We start from the raw sequence: 9,860 nt of genomic DNA on the forward strand, positions 1-9,860 counted from the left end.
GATCTGAAGCACTTTACATACCTGAATGAGCTCATTTAATTTTCATAACAACCCTGAGAGAGGAAGCTGAGGCACAAATACATGATGTTATTGCCACGATGACTTTATTTCCCCGAGCAATCTCGGAAGAAAGGCAAATGATGTTAGTCCCACTTTCAAGATGAGGAACAGAAGCCTAAGGGGTAAAATGACTCGCTCACAGTGAGAGGCGGACACCTAGCAGAGCACCGTTTGGAGGGTGCCTAGATGCCCTGCATCTAGAGGTGGGATGGCCATGCTTTGCCCCCAGACACCATTTGCCATCGCCATGGGTCAGCCGCGGCCCAACATGCTTCCAGAAGCGTTGCATTGGATTTAGGAAAGGATAAGATGCTCCCCAACGTTGGGCTGTCATGAAGAACAACGCAATCAAATGCCATGAAGATGCACTGGGCTATTATTCCGATTAGAAGAGCTTTTCCCCAAGACAGACTCCAAGGCTGCTTCTTTCTTAGCTGGTCTCAGCAAAGGTACCCTCTGCTGGTTTGAGTGGCAGGGGATCTGCACCTAAGAGTTCTGGGAGGGAGGGAGGGAGGGAGGGAGGAGGGAAGAGAGGGAAGGAGGGAGGGAGGGAGCGGGCGTGTGAGGGACAGGATCTTGTTCCTGGTTGTAAGTCAGCTCCAGGACTGGAATGCTTAACTCATGTGGTTTTTCAAGATTAATCATACGTTACAACAAGCTATTCCCCCTTGGGGTATTTCATTTGCATCATTTTCTCTCCCAGAGGATAGAAGGGAGAAAAAATATCCGCTGCACAGCTTTGGAAATTAGCTGCTTGTCACTCACTCACTTGGAATGGGATTTGGGTCTCATGGCCTTCGCTCCAGAGCTCTGGACAGGCTCCCCATTAAGCAAGAGGCATACAGCTGGAAAAGACACTGCAGCCAAGGCACGTAGACTGAGGAAAGCCAGTTGTGGGCAGCTCAGTGGTAACATGAGCCCCGGCTTCTGAGTGCCATCACTTATCTGCTGGTCCCCAGGCACCTTCAAAACTAGGCACTTAGCCCTCCATATGCATTTGAGGGTCAGGAGGGAGCCAGCAGGCCCCATTCTCCGAGGAAATGAGGCATCGTGGTTAAATCTTGGGGGAAGGGGCTTTCGGTGACGTATTCAGGTTCCTCGGTTGTCCGGGTTGGTGGGGGAGCTGTCTGGAAACTGACCTGGCTGGGAGGCAGCTGACTGCCTTTCAGAAGGGTAACTCATTGTCCAATTCTGTATTCTACAAACTGGCCAAGTGAACCCAGACCTGATGGAGTCAGTGTCAAGGGAGTGGCACATGTTCCCCAGGCACGAGGTCCATACCATCTGAAGGAGAACCTCAGCCAGAACCTGGGAGTGGTGGGTCATCAGGGCCCAGGACACAAGGCTGATACTCAGTGCTCCAAATTCAGAGTGCTGGGAAAGCTGGAATGGAAAACCAGGAAGGTGGACAGAAGTGTGTCCCATGGGCATGGCCGGGGGCGGGCACGGCCGGGGGCAGGCACGGCAAGGTCAGGTTAAGGCTGGGCTCCCCCATGGCAGCCCTAGGGCAGCACTAGCAGACCATACTTTCTGGCCAGTTCTGCCTGACTTGGGCGGACTGACTCAGGAATGGGACTGGTGTCGGAATCTGGAGAGATGAACCCACTCGATGCCTCCTGCCCTACCAGGATCCCAACTGCCACTTCCTGGGGTGCTGATTGAGGTGTCACTGCCAAGTGATGACACGTATCAAAAGTTTAACCAACAAAGTAACATCCCCAGGAAGCAATATGCTCAGCTGTGTAGCCAGACAAGGCCAATCGCTCTAGAAAACCATTCATTACTTTATTACTTGTTGTCTCAACTTGGTGATTTCCTTTGCTCAGCTAGACTTATTCCTGATTCCATTTTGACCATTTACAAACCCCAAATCCTCTAGAAAATTCTTCCTCAGAAAGCTATAACAGTTTCTGATGGTCAAAAATGGAAGCATTCAGTGTTAGCCTATGAATCAAGACCAAGGTTTCCTCCCATGACCTGGCCCCAACCTTCCTTCTTCCAGCATCTCCCGCCCTATACACGAGCGGAACCAGCGCACTTTCCAGGATTCAAAGATACAAGGTGGCTTCCCGCCTCTGGTCCTTGCTGATGCTATACCCTTGTCTGGAGTATCTCTTCCCACCCCTACTTTTTGTTTCCCAAATGTCTTCTCCTTCTAACCTAATTTGCTACCACTCACTTGCTACTTCCTCCAAGATCTTAAGAAATTGAGCAGTGTATTAGGTATATTTTTTAGCTCTGCCATAGCAAAGTATCCAAAAAAAAACATATCTCTCACACTTTTGGAGGCTATAAGTCAGAAATCAAGGTATTGACAGGGTTGGCTCCTTCTGAGGACTCTGAGGGGAAGATCCATTCCAGGCCGCTCTCCTTGGCTTACAGATGGCCATCTTCAAGTTCACATGGCATTCCCGAACGCACATCTCTGTCCAAATTTCCCCTCTTTATAAGCACACCTGTCATATTGGCTTAGAAGCCACCCTAATGATCTCATGGTAACCTGATTACCTCTGTAAAGACCCTATCTCCAAATAAGGTCACATTTTGAGGTACTTGGGATCAGGATTTCAACGTGTGAATTTGGCAGGAGGGTGGGAGGCACACTGATGCCGTAACAAGAGGCAACAATGGGTAAAAGTATATGACTGTAGTCCATGATAAGAATTATTTGATTCTGTGCTCAGAGAGAGCTACTAGGGCTATTATGAAGAAGAGAGCTATGTGCTGAAACAGGAAACAGAGGCCACTTGAACTACCTTCTAAGAGAGCAAATGTTTCATGGAGGGCAGAAGGTGTAGGTGTTGTGCACAAAGGGTTCATCTATACAAGGGAATATTACTCAGCCACAAAAAAGAACGAAATAACGCCATTTGCCGAAATATAGATGGACCTAGACATTGTCACATGGAGTGAGGTAAGTCAGACAGAGAAAGACAAATATCATGTGGTATTGCTTATATGTAGAATCTAAAAAATGATACAAATGAACTTATTTACAAAACAGAAATAGAGTCACAGACATAGAAATCAATATTATGGTTACCAGGAGGGAAAGGGGGAAGGGATAAGTTGGGAGATTGGGATTGACATATACACACTACTGTATATAAAATAGGTAACTAATAAGGACCTACTGTACAGCACAGGGAACTCTACTCAATACTCTGTAATGACCTATATGGAAAAAAGTCTTTAAAAAGAGTGGATATATGTATAACTGATTCACTTTGCTGTACAGCAGAAACTAACACAACATTGTAAATCAACTCTACTCCAATAAAAATTTAAAAAAACGAAAAAGAAAATACATCGTATCAGTTAGAAGAGGCTAGGCTTTGCTGTGGGGATGTACAGCCCCACAATCCCAATGGCTTGCAGCCACGAAGGTTTGCTTCTTCCTCAGGCTACATGTCTACTGTGGGCCCACTGCTACTCTGCTCCACGCTGGCCGCCCCAGGGAGCCCAGCCGATGAAGTAGCCTCCAGCTGGAACTTGGCCAACTTTATGGCAGAAGGAAAAGACATATGGCAAATCGCGCAGAGCTCTTAGAGCTTCTTCTTGGATAGAGCTTACGCTTCACTGGCCCAGCGAAGTCACCTGGCCAAGTCTGAAGTTGAGGCAGGAGTATATAATCCTCCTGCAGGGAGGGCCATTGCAGGAAGGGGCACTGAATACGGGCAATCAGAGTCCAACCCACCACATGAATATAAGCGCCCGGACGTATTTCTGAGAGAACCAGCTTTGTGTGACGCCGGGTGGTCATTCTATTTCTCTAGCCCTCAGCCTTTTCGTTTAGTAAATGGGAATCGTAATACTTACTCTTTCTTCCTTACAGGGCCATTGAGAAAATTAACCATGAAGCTAAATATGAAATTGCTTGGTGATGGATTCTTTTTTTTTTTTTTTTTTTTTTTTGCGGTACGCGGACCTCTCACTGTTGTGGCCTCTCCCGTTGCGGAGCACAGGCTCCGGACGCGCAGGCCCAGCGGCCATGGCTCACGGGCCCAGCCGCTCCGCGGCATGTGGGATCTTCCCGGACCGGGGCACGAACCCATGTCCCCTGCATTGGCAGGTGGACTCTCAACCACTGCGCCACCAGGGAAGCCCTGGTGATTGATTCTTAAAGCACCCCAGGGACAAAGGGCATAAATTTACCATATTTAGAATGTAAATTGCAGTTCATGTCAACTGCAAAGACAGGTAGCCAGTGACACACGAGGTCTTTCCCCTGAGCTCCTGGATAGGAGGGCAGCTTAGTGTGGTCAGTGGTTTCAGCAAGGCAGTGCCCACAGATGTAGCCTAGACAGCTGGGAGGACTGGGGAGGGACAGGCCATCTTGCTGGCATGTGTGTGCACTCATCACAATGGATTCTTTCCTTTAAATGGCTCCCCTACCCACCCGCCTTCCTAGTTACCTGGTTAGCGCAGGTCTAAACATCGATCCACATGAAAGGGAAGTAAATGCAATAGGATTGCTACCTGCATTTTGTAGCTGAGGAAACAAACAACACGTTCAAGGTCACACAATAAGTAAACACACATCTCCTTTAAGCACTTACATACATTAATATTTAATCCTTGCAACAACTGTATGAGGCAGGGGCTTTCACTATTCCCATTTCACAGTAAGGAAATTGAAGCACAGAGAGGTTAAATAATTTGCTCACCATCACACAGCACATAAGTGGCCAGTCTTGGGGGAGCCCTGGGGCTGGGCATCCTCAGTTGCACATTTTTCTCCCCACACTTTAACATCTCTGAAATTGGGATGTGTTTTTAATTGATGGCGTATCATACCTGAGGAGTCAGCATTTTTCTTTCCTAGTGGTATATAAAATGATGGTGCTTCTTAAAATTGATGACATCTTACTTAGAATCGATGAAATGTGAGACCTGATTTCTTCTCGATCCACCCCTCCCCGCTTCCCTTCATCAATTTTGAGATTTAAAAGTGATTCTTCCCCTTGGATGGAGGGGAAACTAGACGTAGATCCTATCATCATTCCGTCTCCTTCCCTCCAGCCCTCTAGGTGAAAATGCAGGAAAAGACATTGCTGACAAAAAGTGGCCAGTTAGGGCACAAGGCAACAAGTGTGGCTGTGGACTGGTCCTGGGCAAGATGGGGTATTTGGGAGAGAGGGGCGCTGTTCCAGCCGGCATTTCCAGGGGTTCAGGGCCCTGGCCAGATTCCCGTGCACAGCGTGTATTTGCGTGACCCAGGGCTGAGAGCAAACCCATTCCCCGATGTGCAGAGATGAAGCCAGGAAACACGTGTAGGAACTCGGGGGCAACTGCAGAAGGCACGTCTAAGGCGCTGCAGTTACTGAACAAGACACGAATCTGTGTCCATTTCTTGAGGGGTAAATACAACCACATGTGCCTGAAACTCTCACATCATTTAGTCTGCGTTGACATGAATCCCCTTGGAAGAGTTAGCATTTGGTTAGGTAAACGTTTCCCCTCTCCCTCCCCTCCTCACCTCCCTCGTCAATATCTTGCAGATGTTGGAACAAGCTGATGACGGACTCCTTTCCCAAATGGAATGTTGGCCTGGGGAAGAATGCCGCAGAGATTTCTGGCCGCCTGAGACCCTCGGCTATGATGGGCCTCCTACACTCTCTTACTTGAGTATCCAGCCTTTGGCTGCTTGCTGCCAAGTATTAAGTGCTTGTTCCACAAACCTGGTGTAGATTATCACTTCACTGTATAGATGTATCTAATAGAATTAAATAGTTGGCTCCTGACCAGTAACAGATGTGCTACACATAATGCAATAATAATGAGACTGAAACCACCATGTGATATCGAGGGAAGAGTGGAGGGTGACTTGCATTTCTCTAGTTTGAAGGAAAAAGAAACTAGAGAGGATGGCCATCTATTTGCACTGAATGAGCTGTATCTATGTGTTTCAAATTCCACAAGGGGTGCCTCTCGCAGCCCTGTGCATACCCAGGATGTGAGAGGCAAACGGAGTGGGAAGGGGGATGATTTGTGCTGGAGGCAGACTGATGCAGCTTGATGACCACCTGCCCCTCCCCGCAACCTGGTGCTGCCAGCTTTGGGGGACTGTAATGGGATCATAATGGGATACACTCTTTTTTTTTTTGCACAGGCTCCGGATGCGCAGGCTCAGCGGCCATGGCTCACGGGCACAGCCGCTCCGCGGCATGTGGGATCTTCCCGGACTGGGGCACGAACCCGTGTCCTCTGAATCGGCAGGCAGACTCTCAACCACTGCGCCATCAGGGAAGCTCATGGGATACACTCTTGCAGGCTGCTTCAGGTGAGGGATGACCAGTGAAGCCTGAGCTCGGGAGGTCAGCCACGTGGGAGGGGGAAGACAAAAGTGTAGACAACGTAAGGAGAAAATCAGGCTGCTGCTGGGCAGGTCCCCAGTATTCTCAGGCAGGGACTCCAGGGCTCTCTCCTGATGGTTGTACGTTTCCAGAACGTTCTCAAAATTAGGACAAGCTGGTCTCTGGAGACATCTGCTTCCCAAGAGTTCACAACTCTTGTTCCTGGGACTGCTAAATAGGAGACCCAGAAGGGAGTATGCCTACAGTGAAGGGGTAGCCAAGCTCGACCCTGGAGGTCAAAGGGCAGCCACAGAGTGGAATCCTGGCTGTATAGTGGTGCTTAATGTGAATTCAGAGCTGGGGTTTTTCTGAGTGCTTTGATTGGTTACTGTACCCTCTGCCTGTCTTCTTCCTCCATTGCCCTCCTTATCTCTACTCTTCAATACTAATGTATTTACCAGTTAGTTATTGCTGAGTAACAAACAAACCCAAAACTTAACACATGCTTTATTTCTTCTCACAAGCCTATGGGTCAGTTTGGTTGATCTGAGGGGCCTCAACCTTCAATTTGTTGTCTTGTCTGGGCTTGCTCATGTGTCTGCTGTCAGTTGGCAGACTGGGGCAGGGGACTGGCTGGTCTAGGATGGCCTTAGGTCCTCACAGCTCTTACAGTCCCCCAACAGTCTAGCCCTGCTATGTTCTTCTGGGAGCGTCAGAGTTGTGACAAGAGGGTTCACGGAAATAAGCATGCACTTACCAACTTCCACTTGCATCACATTTGCTAGCATCCCATTGGCCAAGAAGGTGTCTTAGCCAAGCCTCAATCTGAGTGGGAAGGGACTACAAAGTTACAAGGCAAAGGGAGACCATAATTGGGACCATCCATGCAATCACACTACTACAGTATCTTTGGCCTTTTCCAGAGGTTTTCAAGTCCAGAGATTAGGAATAGTCAATGGAACAGGTTAATGACATGCCCTAGAAACTCAAGTCCTCTTTCAGTCCATCTGAAGAAATGAATGGTCAGAAGGCAGTCAGGCCAGTTTCTGCTATCTCCACCTGGACTTCCATCTTCCATCTTCCTATAAGGACACTTTGGGATTACCTGCTCCCCCCAAGCCCCATACACATACACACTCGGGACAGACCCTGGTCCAATTTCTGCGGACACTTCCTGCCACAGTCCCCAGACATTATAAGAATGAGTAAGACACAAAGTTTAGGTGTGAGAACACAGCACATAGTCCCAGAAAGATTGGGTAGCTGGAGAGGAAATTTCAAAGAGAAAAACAGACTTGATACTGAGAAGAGACCGAATGATAATACAGAGGCTTCTGCCTGCCATGGGCCCAGAGGTACAACTGAAGCCAAGACCAGATGGGGATAAACAGGGCCCCCTTGTCAGGTGAACAAAATTAAGGGTAGCATTATTCAAGTACTCCTAACAGCACCCCCAGGATCAGGTTAGAAAAGCAAAAGGAAATCTGCTTGGGACAGAAGAGTCACTCCATGAATATTTGTAGACTGACAGGCTAGGAGTCTCTTCTAAGAAAACAACAGAATCTCAAAGACTTAGGAACAAGGAGAGTTACTGAAGCTTATTTATAAGAGTGGAAACAAACCAAGTGTTCAACAATAGGGAATGATTAAATAATTTACGGCACATCTATATAACGGCATATGATGCAGTTATTTAAAATGATGTTTTAAATTAAATTTTTACAACTGGAGGAGAAGTTCAACATGTAATTTGAAGTGAAAAAGCAGGTTCCAACACTATATGCAATATGATCCCACGGAGGCATAAAATAAGTGTGGTTTTAACAGCGGTTTATGGGAGATTTTTGTATCTTTACGCTTTTTATATTTTCCAGGTTTTCTATAATGAGTCTATATTTCCTTCACGTTTATAAAAATATTCGAAGTTCTGAAAAGAACTTAATTTTGAAACGGGGACCAAGATATGCACTTCTTGTTGTTACACCCAGCACCCTTATACCCTCTCACACATGAGCCTGTATTTTCCTTGGTACCACTTACCACGCATTATATGTAGTTGGTGGTCTCTCCTCTCTCTTCTCCAACAGAATGTAGACTACAGGAGGGCAGGGATTTTGCCAGTCTTGTTCACTGATGTGTCCCCAGCACTTACCACAGCCTTAGAGACAGCAGGCCCTCGGGAAATATTTGATGAATGAATGAAACCACTCAGAGGGAATTCCCTTTACCTTCTACTGTGTCATCTAGGACGTTCTGCAGCATCAGTATTAGGAGCACCTTAGTTGATCCACAGAGAGGAGTGTTAGGGGCAACTTTGATTTGCAAACACTCTTTGCCTCCAATGGCTGTAGATTGCCTACTGGGCTCAGCATGGTACCAAGAGCAATGGTGGCCAAGGAGGCAACACTCACCCAGACAGAGTAGATTGCAGGACAGGGCATCCATCAGATCAAAGAAGGGAACTCTAGCCCAGAGCACAAAGAAAGAGTCAGTTACACATGCCACTGCTTCCCCTTGACACACACTCCCCTTGAGATCTTCAACAGCCAAGAAAACTGCTCTTCCTCTTGCATCAGTTGGGGCTCAGCACCAGAAACCCCACACGTGTCCTCCCCACCCATCTTTAGGCGAATGATGACCCTGCTCTGCGGTTTTCCACCACATGGAACTCGCTTGACTGCATCTCAGCCGGTTCCTTGTCTCATGTACCGGACCAAGCAGCAACTATTCTATCAGTCACTATCAGTTAACTATTCTAATAGTTATTCTATTCTATTCTTCATCCCCATTTTGTGTCACTCTTTCCCAGGCACATCAAGATAACCTTTGTTTCTATTTCTTTCTTCTTGTCTCTTTTCTCTCCCTCTGTCCTATTTTTGAGCACTCTCCTTCCCCTTAAAACTCTCAAACACTGCTAAAAAGCAAATGAGTCATGTCAGTGACAGAAAAGGAAAAAGAAAGTGACTAGCAGGATTAGCTAAGAGAGCACATTCACTGTGTGAGGTCCTTGAAAGTGCCCAAGGTTCACTTCAGACTCTTCTCACTGTTCTTTAATTAAACCTGCCTTTCCGCACCCACCAGCGCTTGAGATAAAGAAAACAAGTGTTTTTGTCTGGGGTGTTGCTGGTCTCTTTTGTTATAAGTGAGGTTCTCCACTCTTTTTTTAAAAAAAACACACGCATGTAGTATTTCACTTTGTAATAGCAATGGCTACTGCTCACTGAACTCTCACCGATGCCCTGGCAGTATGCTAAGGACTGAGTCTACCTGAATTATTTAGTTACTTCAAAAACCCACGAGCTAGGACTACTATTATTCCCCATCTTCCAGATGAGGAAACTCAGAGAGAGTAAGAAACTTGCCCAGTCATCCAGTTAACCTATTCTTAGGCTCATCTAGAATAATAACCACCATTCATAGCATTATTTCTACGAAGAAATATACAGTTGACCCTTGAATGATGCAGGTGTTAGGGAATTTCTCCCACCTCCCGTGTTGTTGAAA

This window comes from Pseudorca crassidens, chromosome 16 (genome assembly GCF_039906515.1).
Source record: "Pseudorca crassidens isolate mPseCra1 chromosome 16, mPseCra1.hap1, whole genome shotgun sequence".
Taxonomy (NCBI): domain Eukaryota; kingdom Metazoa; phylum Chordata; class Mammalia; order Artiodactyla; family Delphinidae; genus Pseudorca; species Pseudorca crassidens.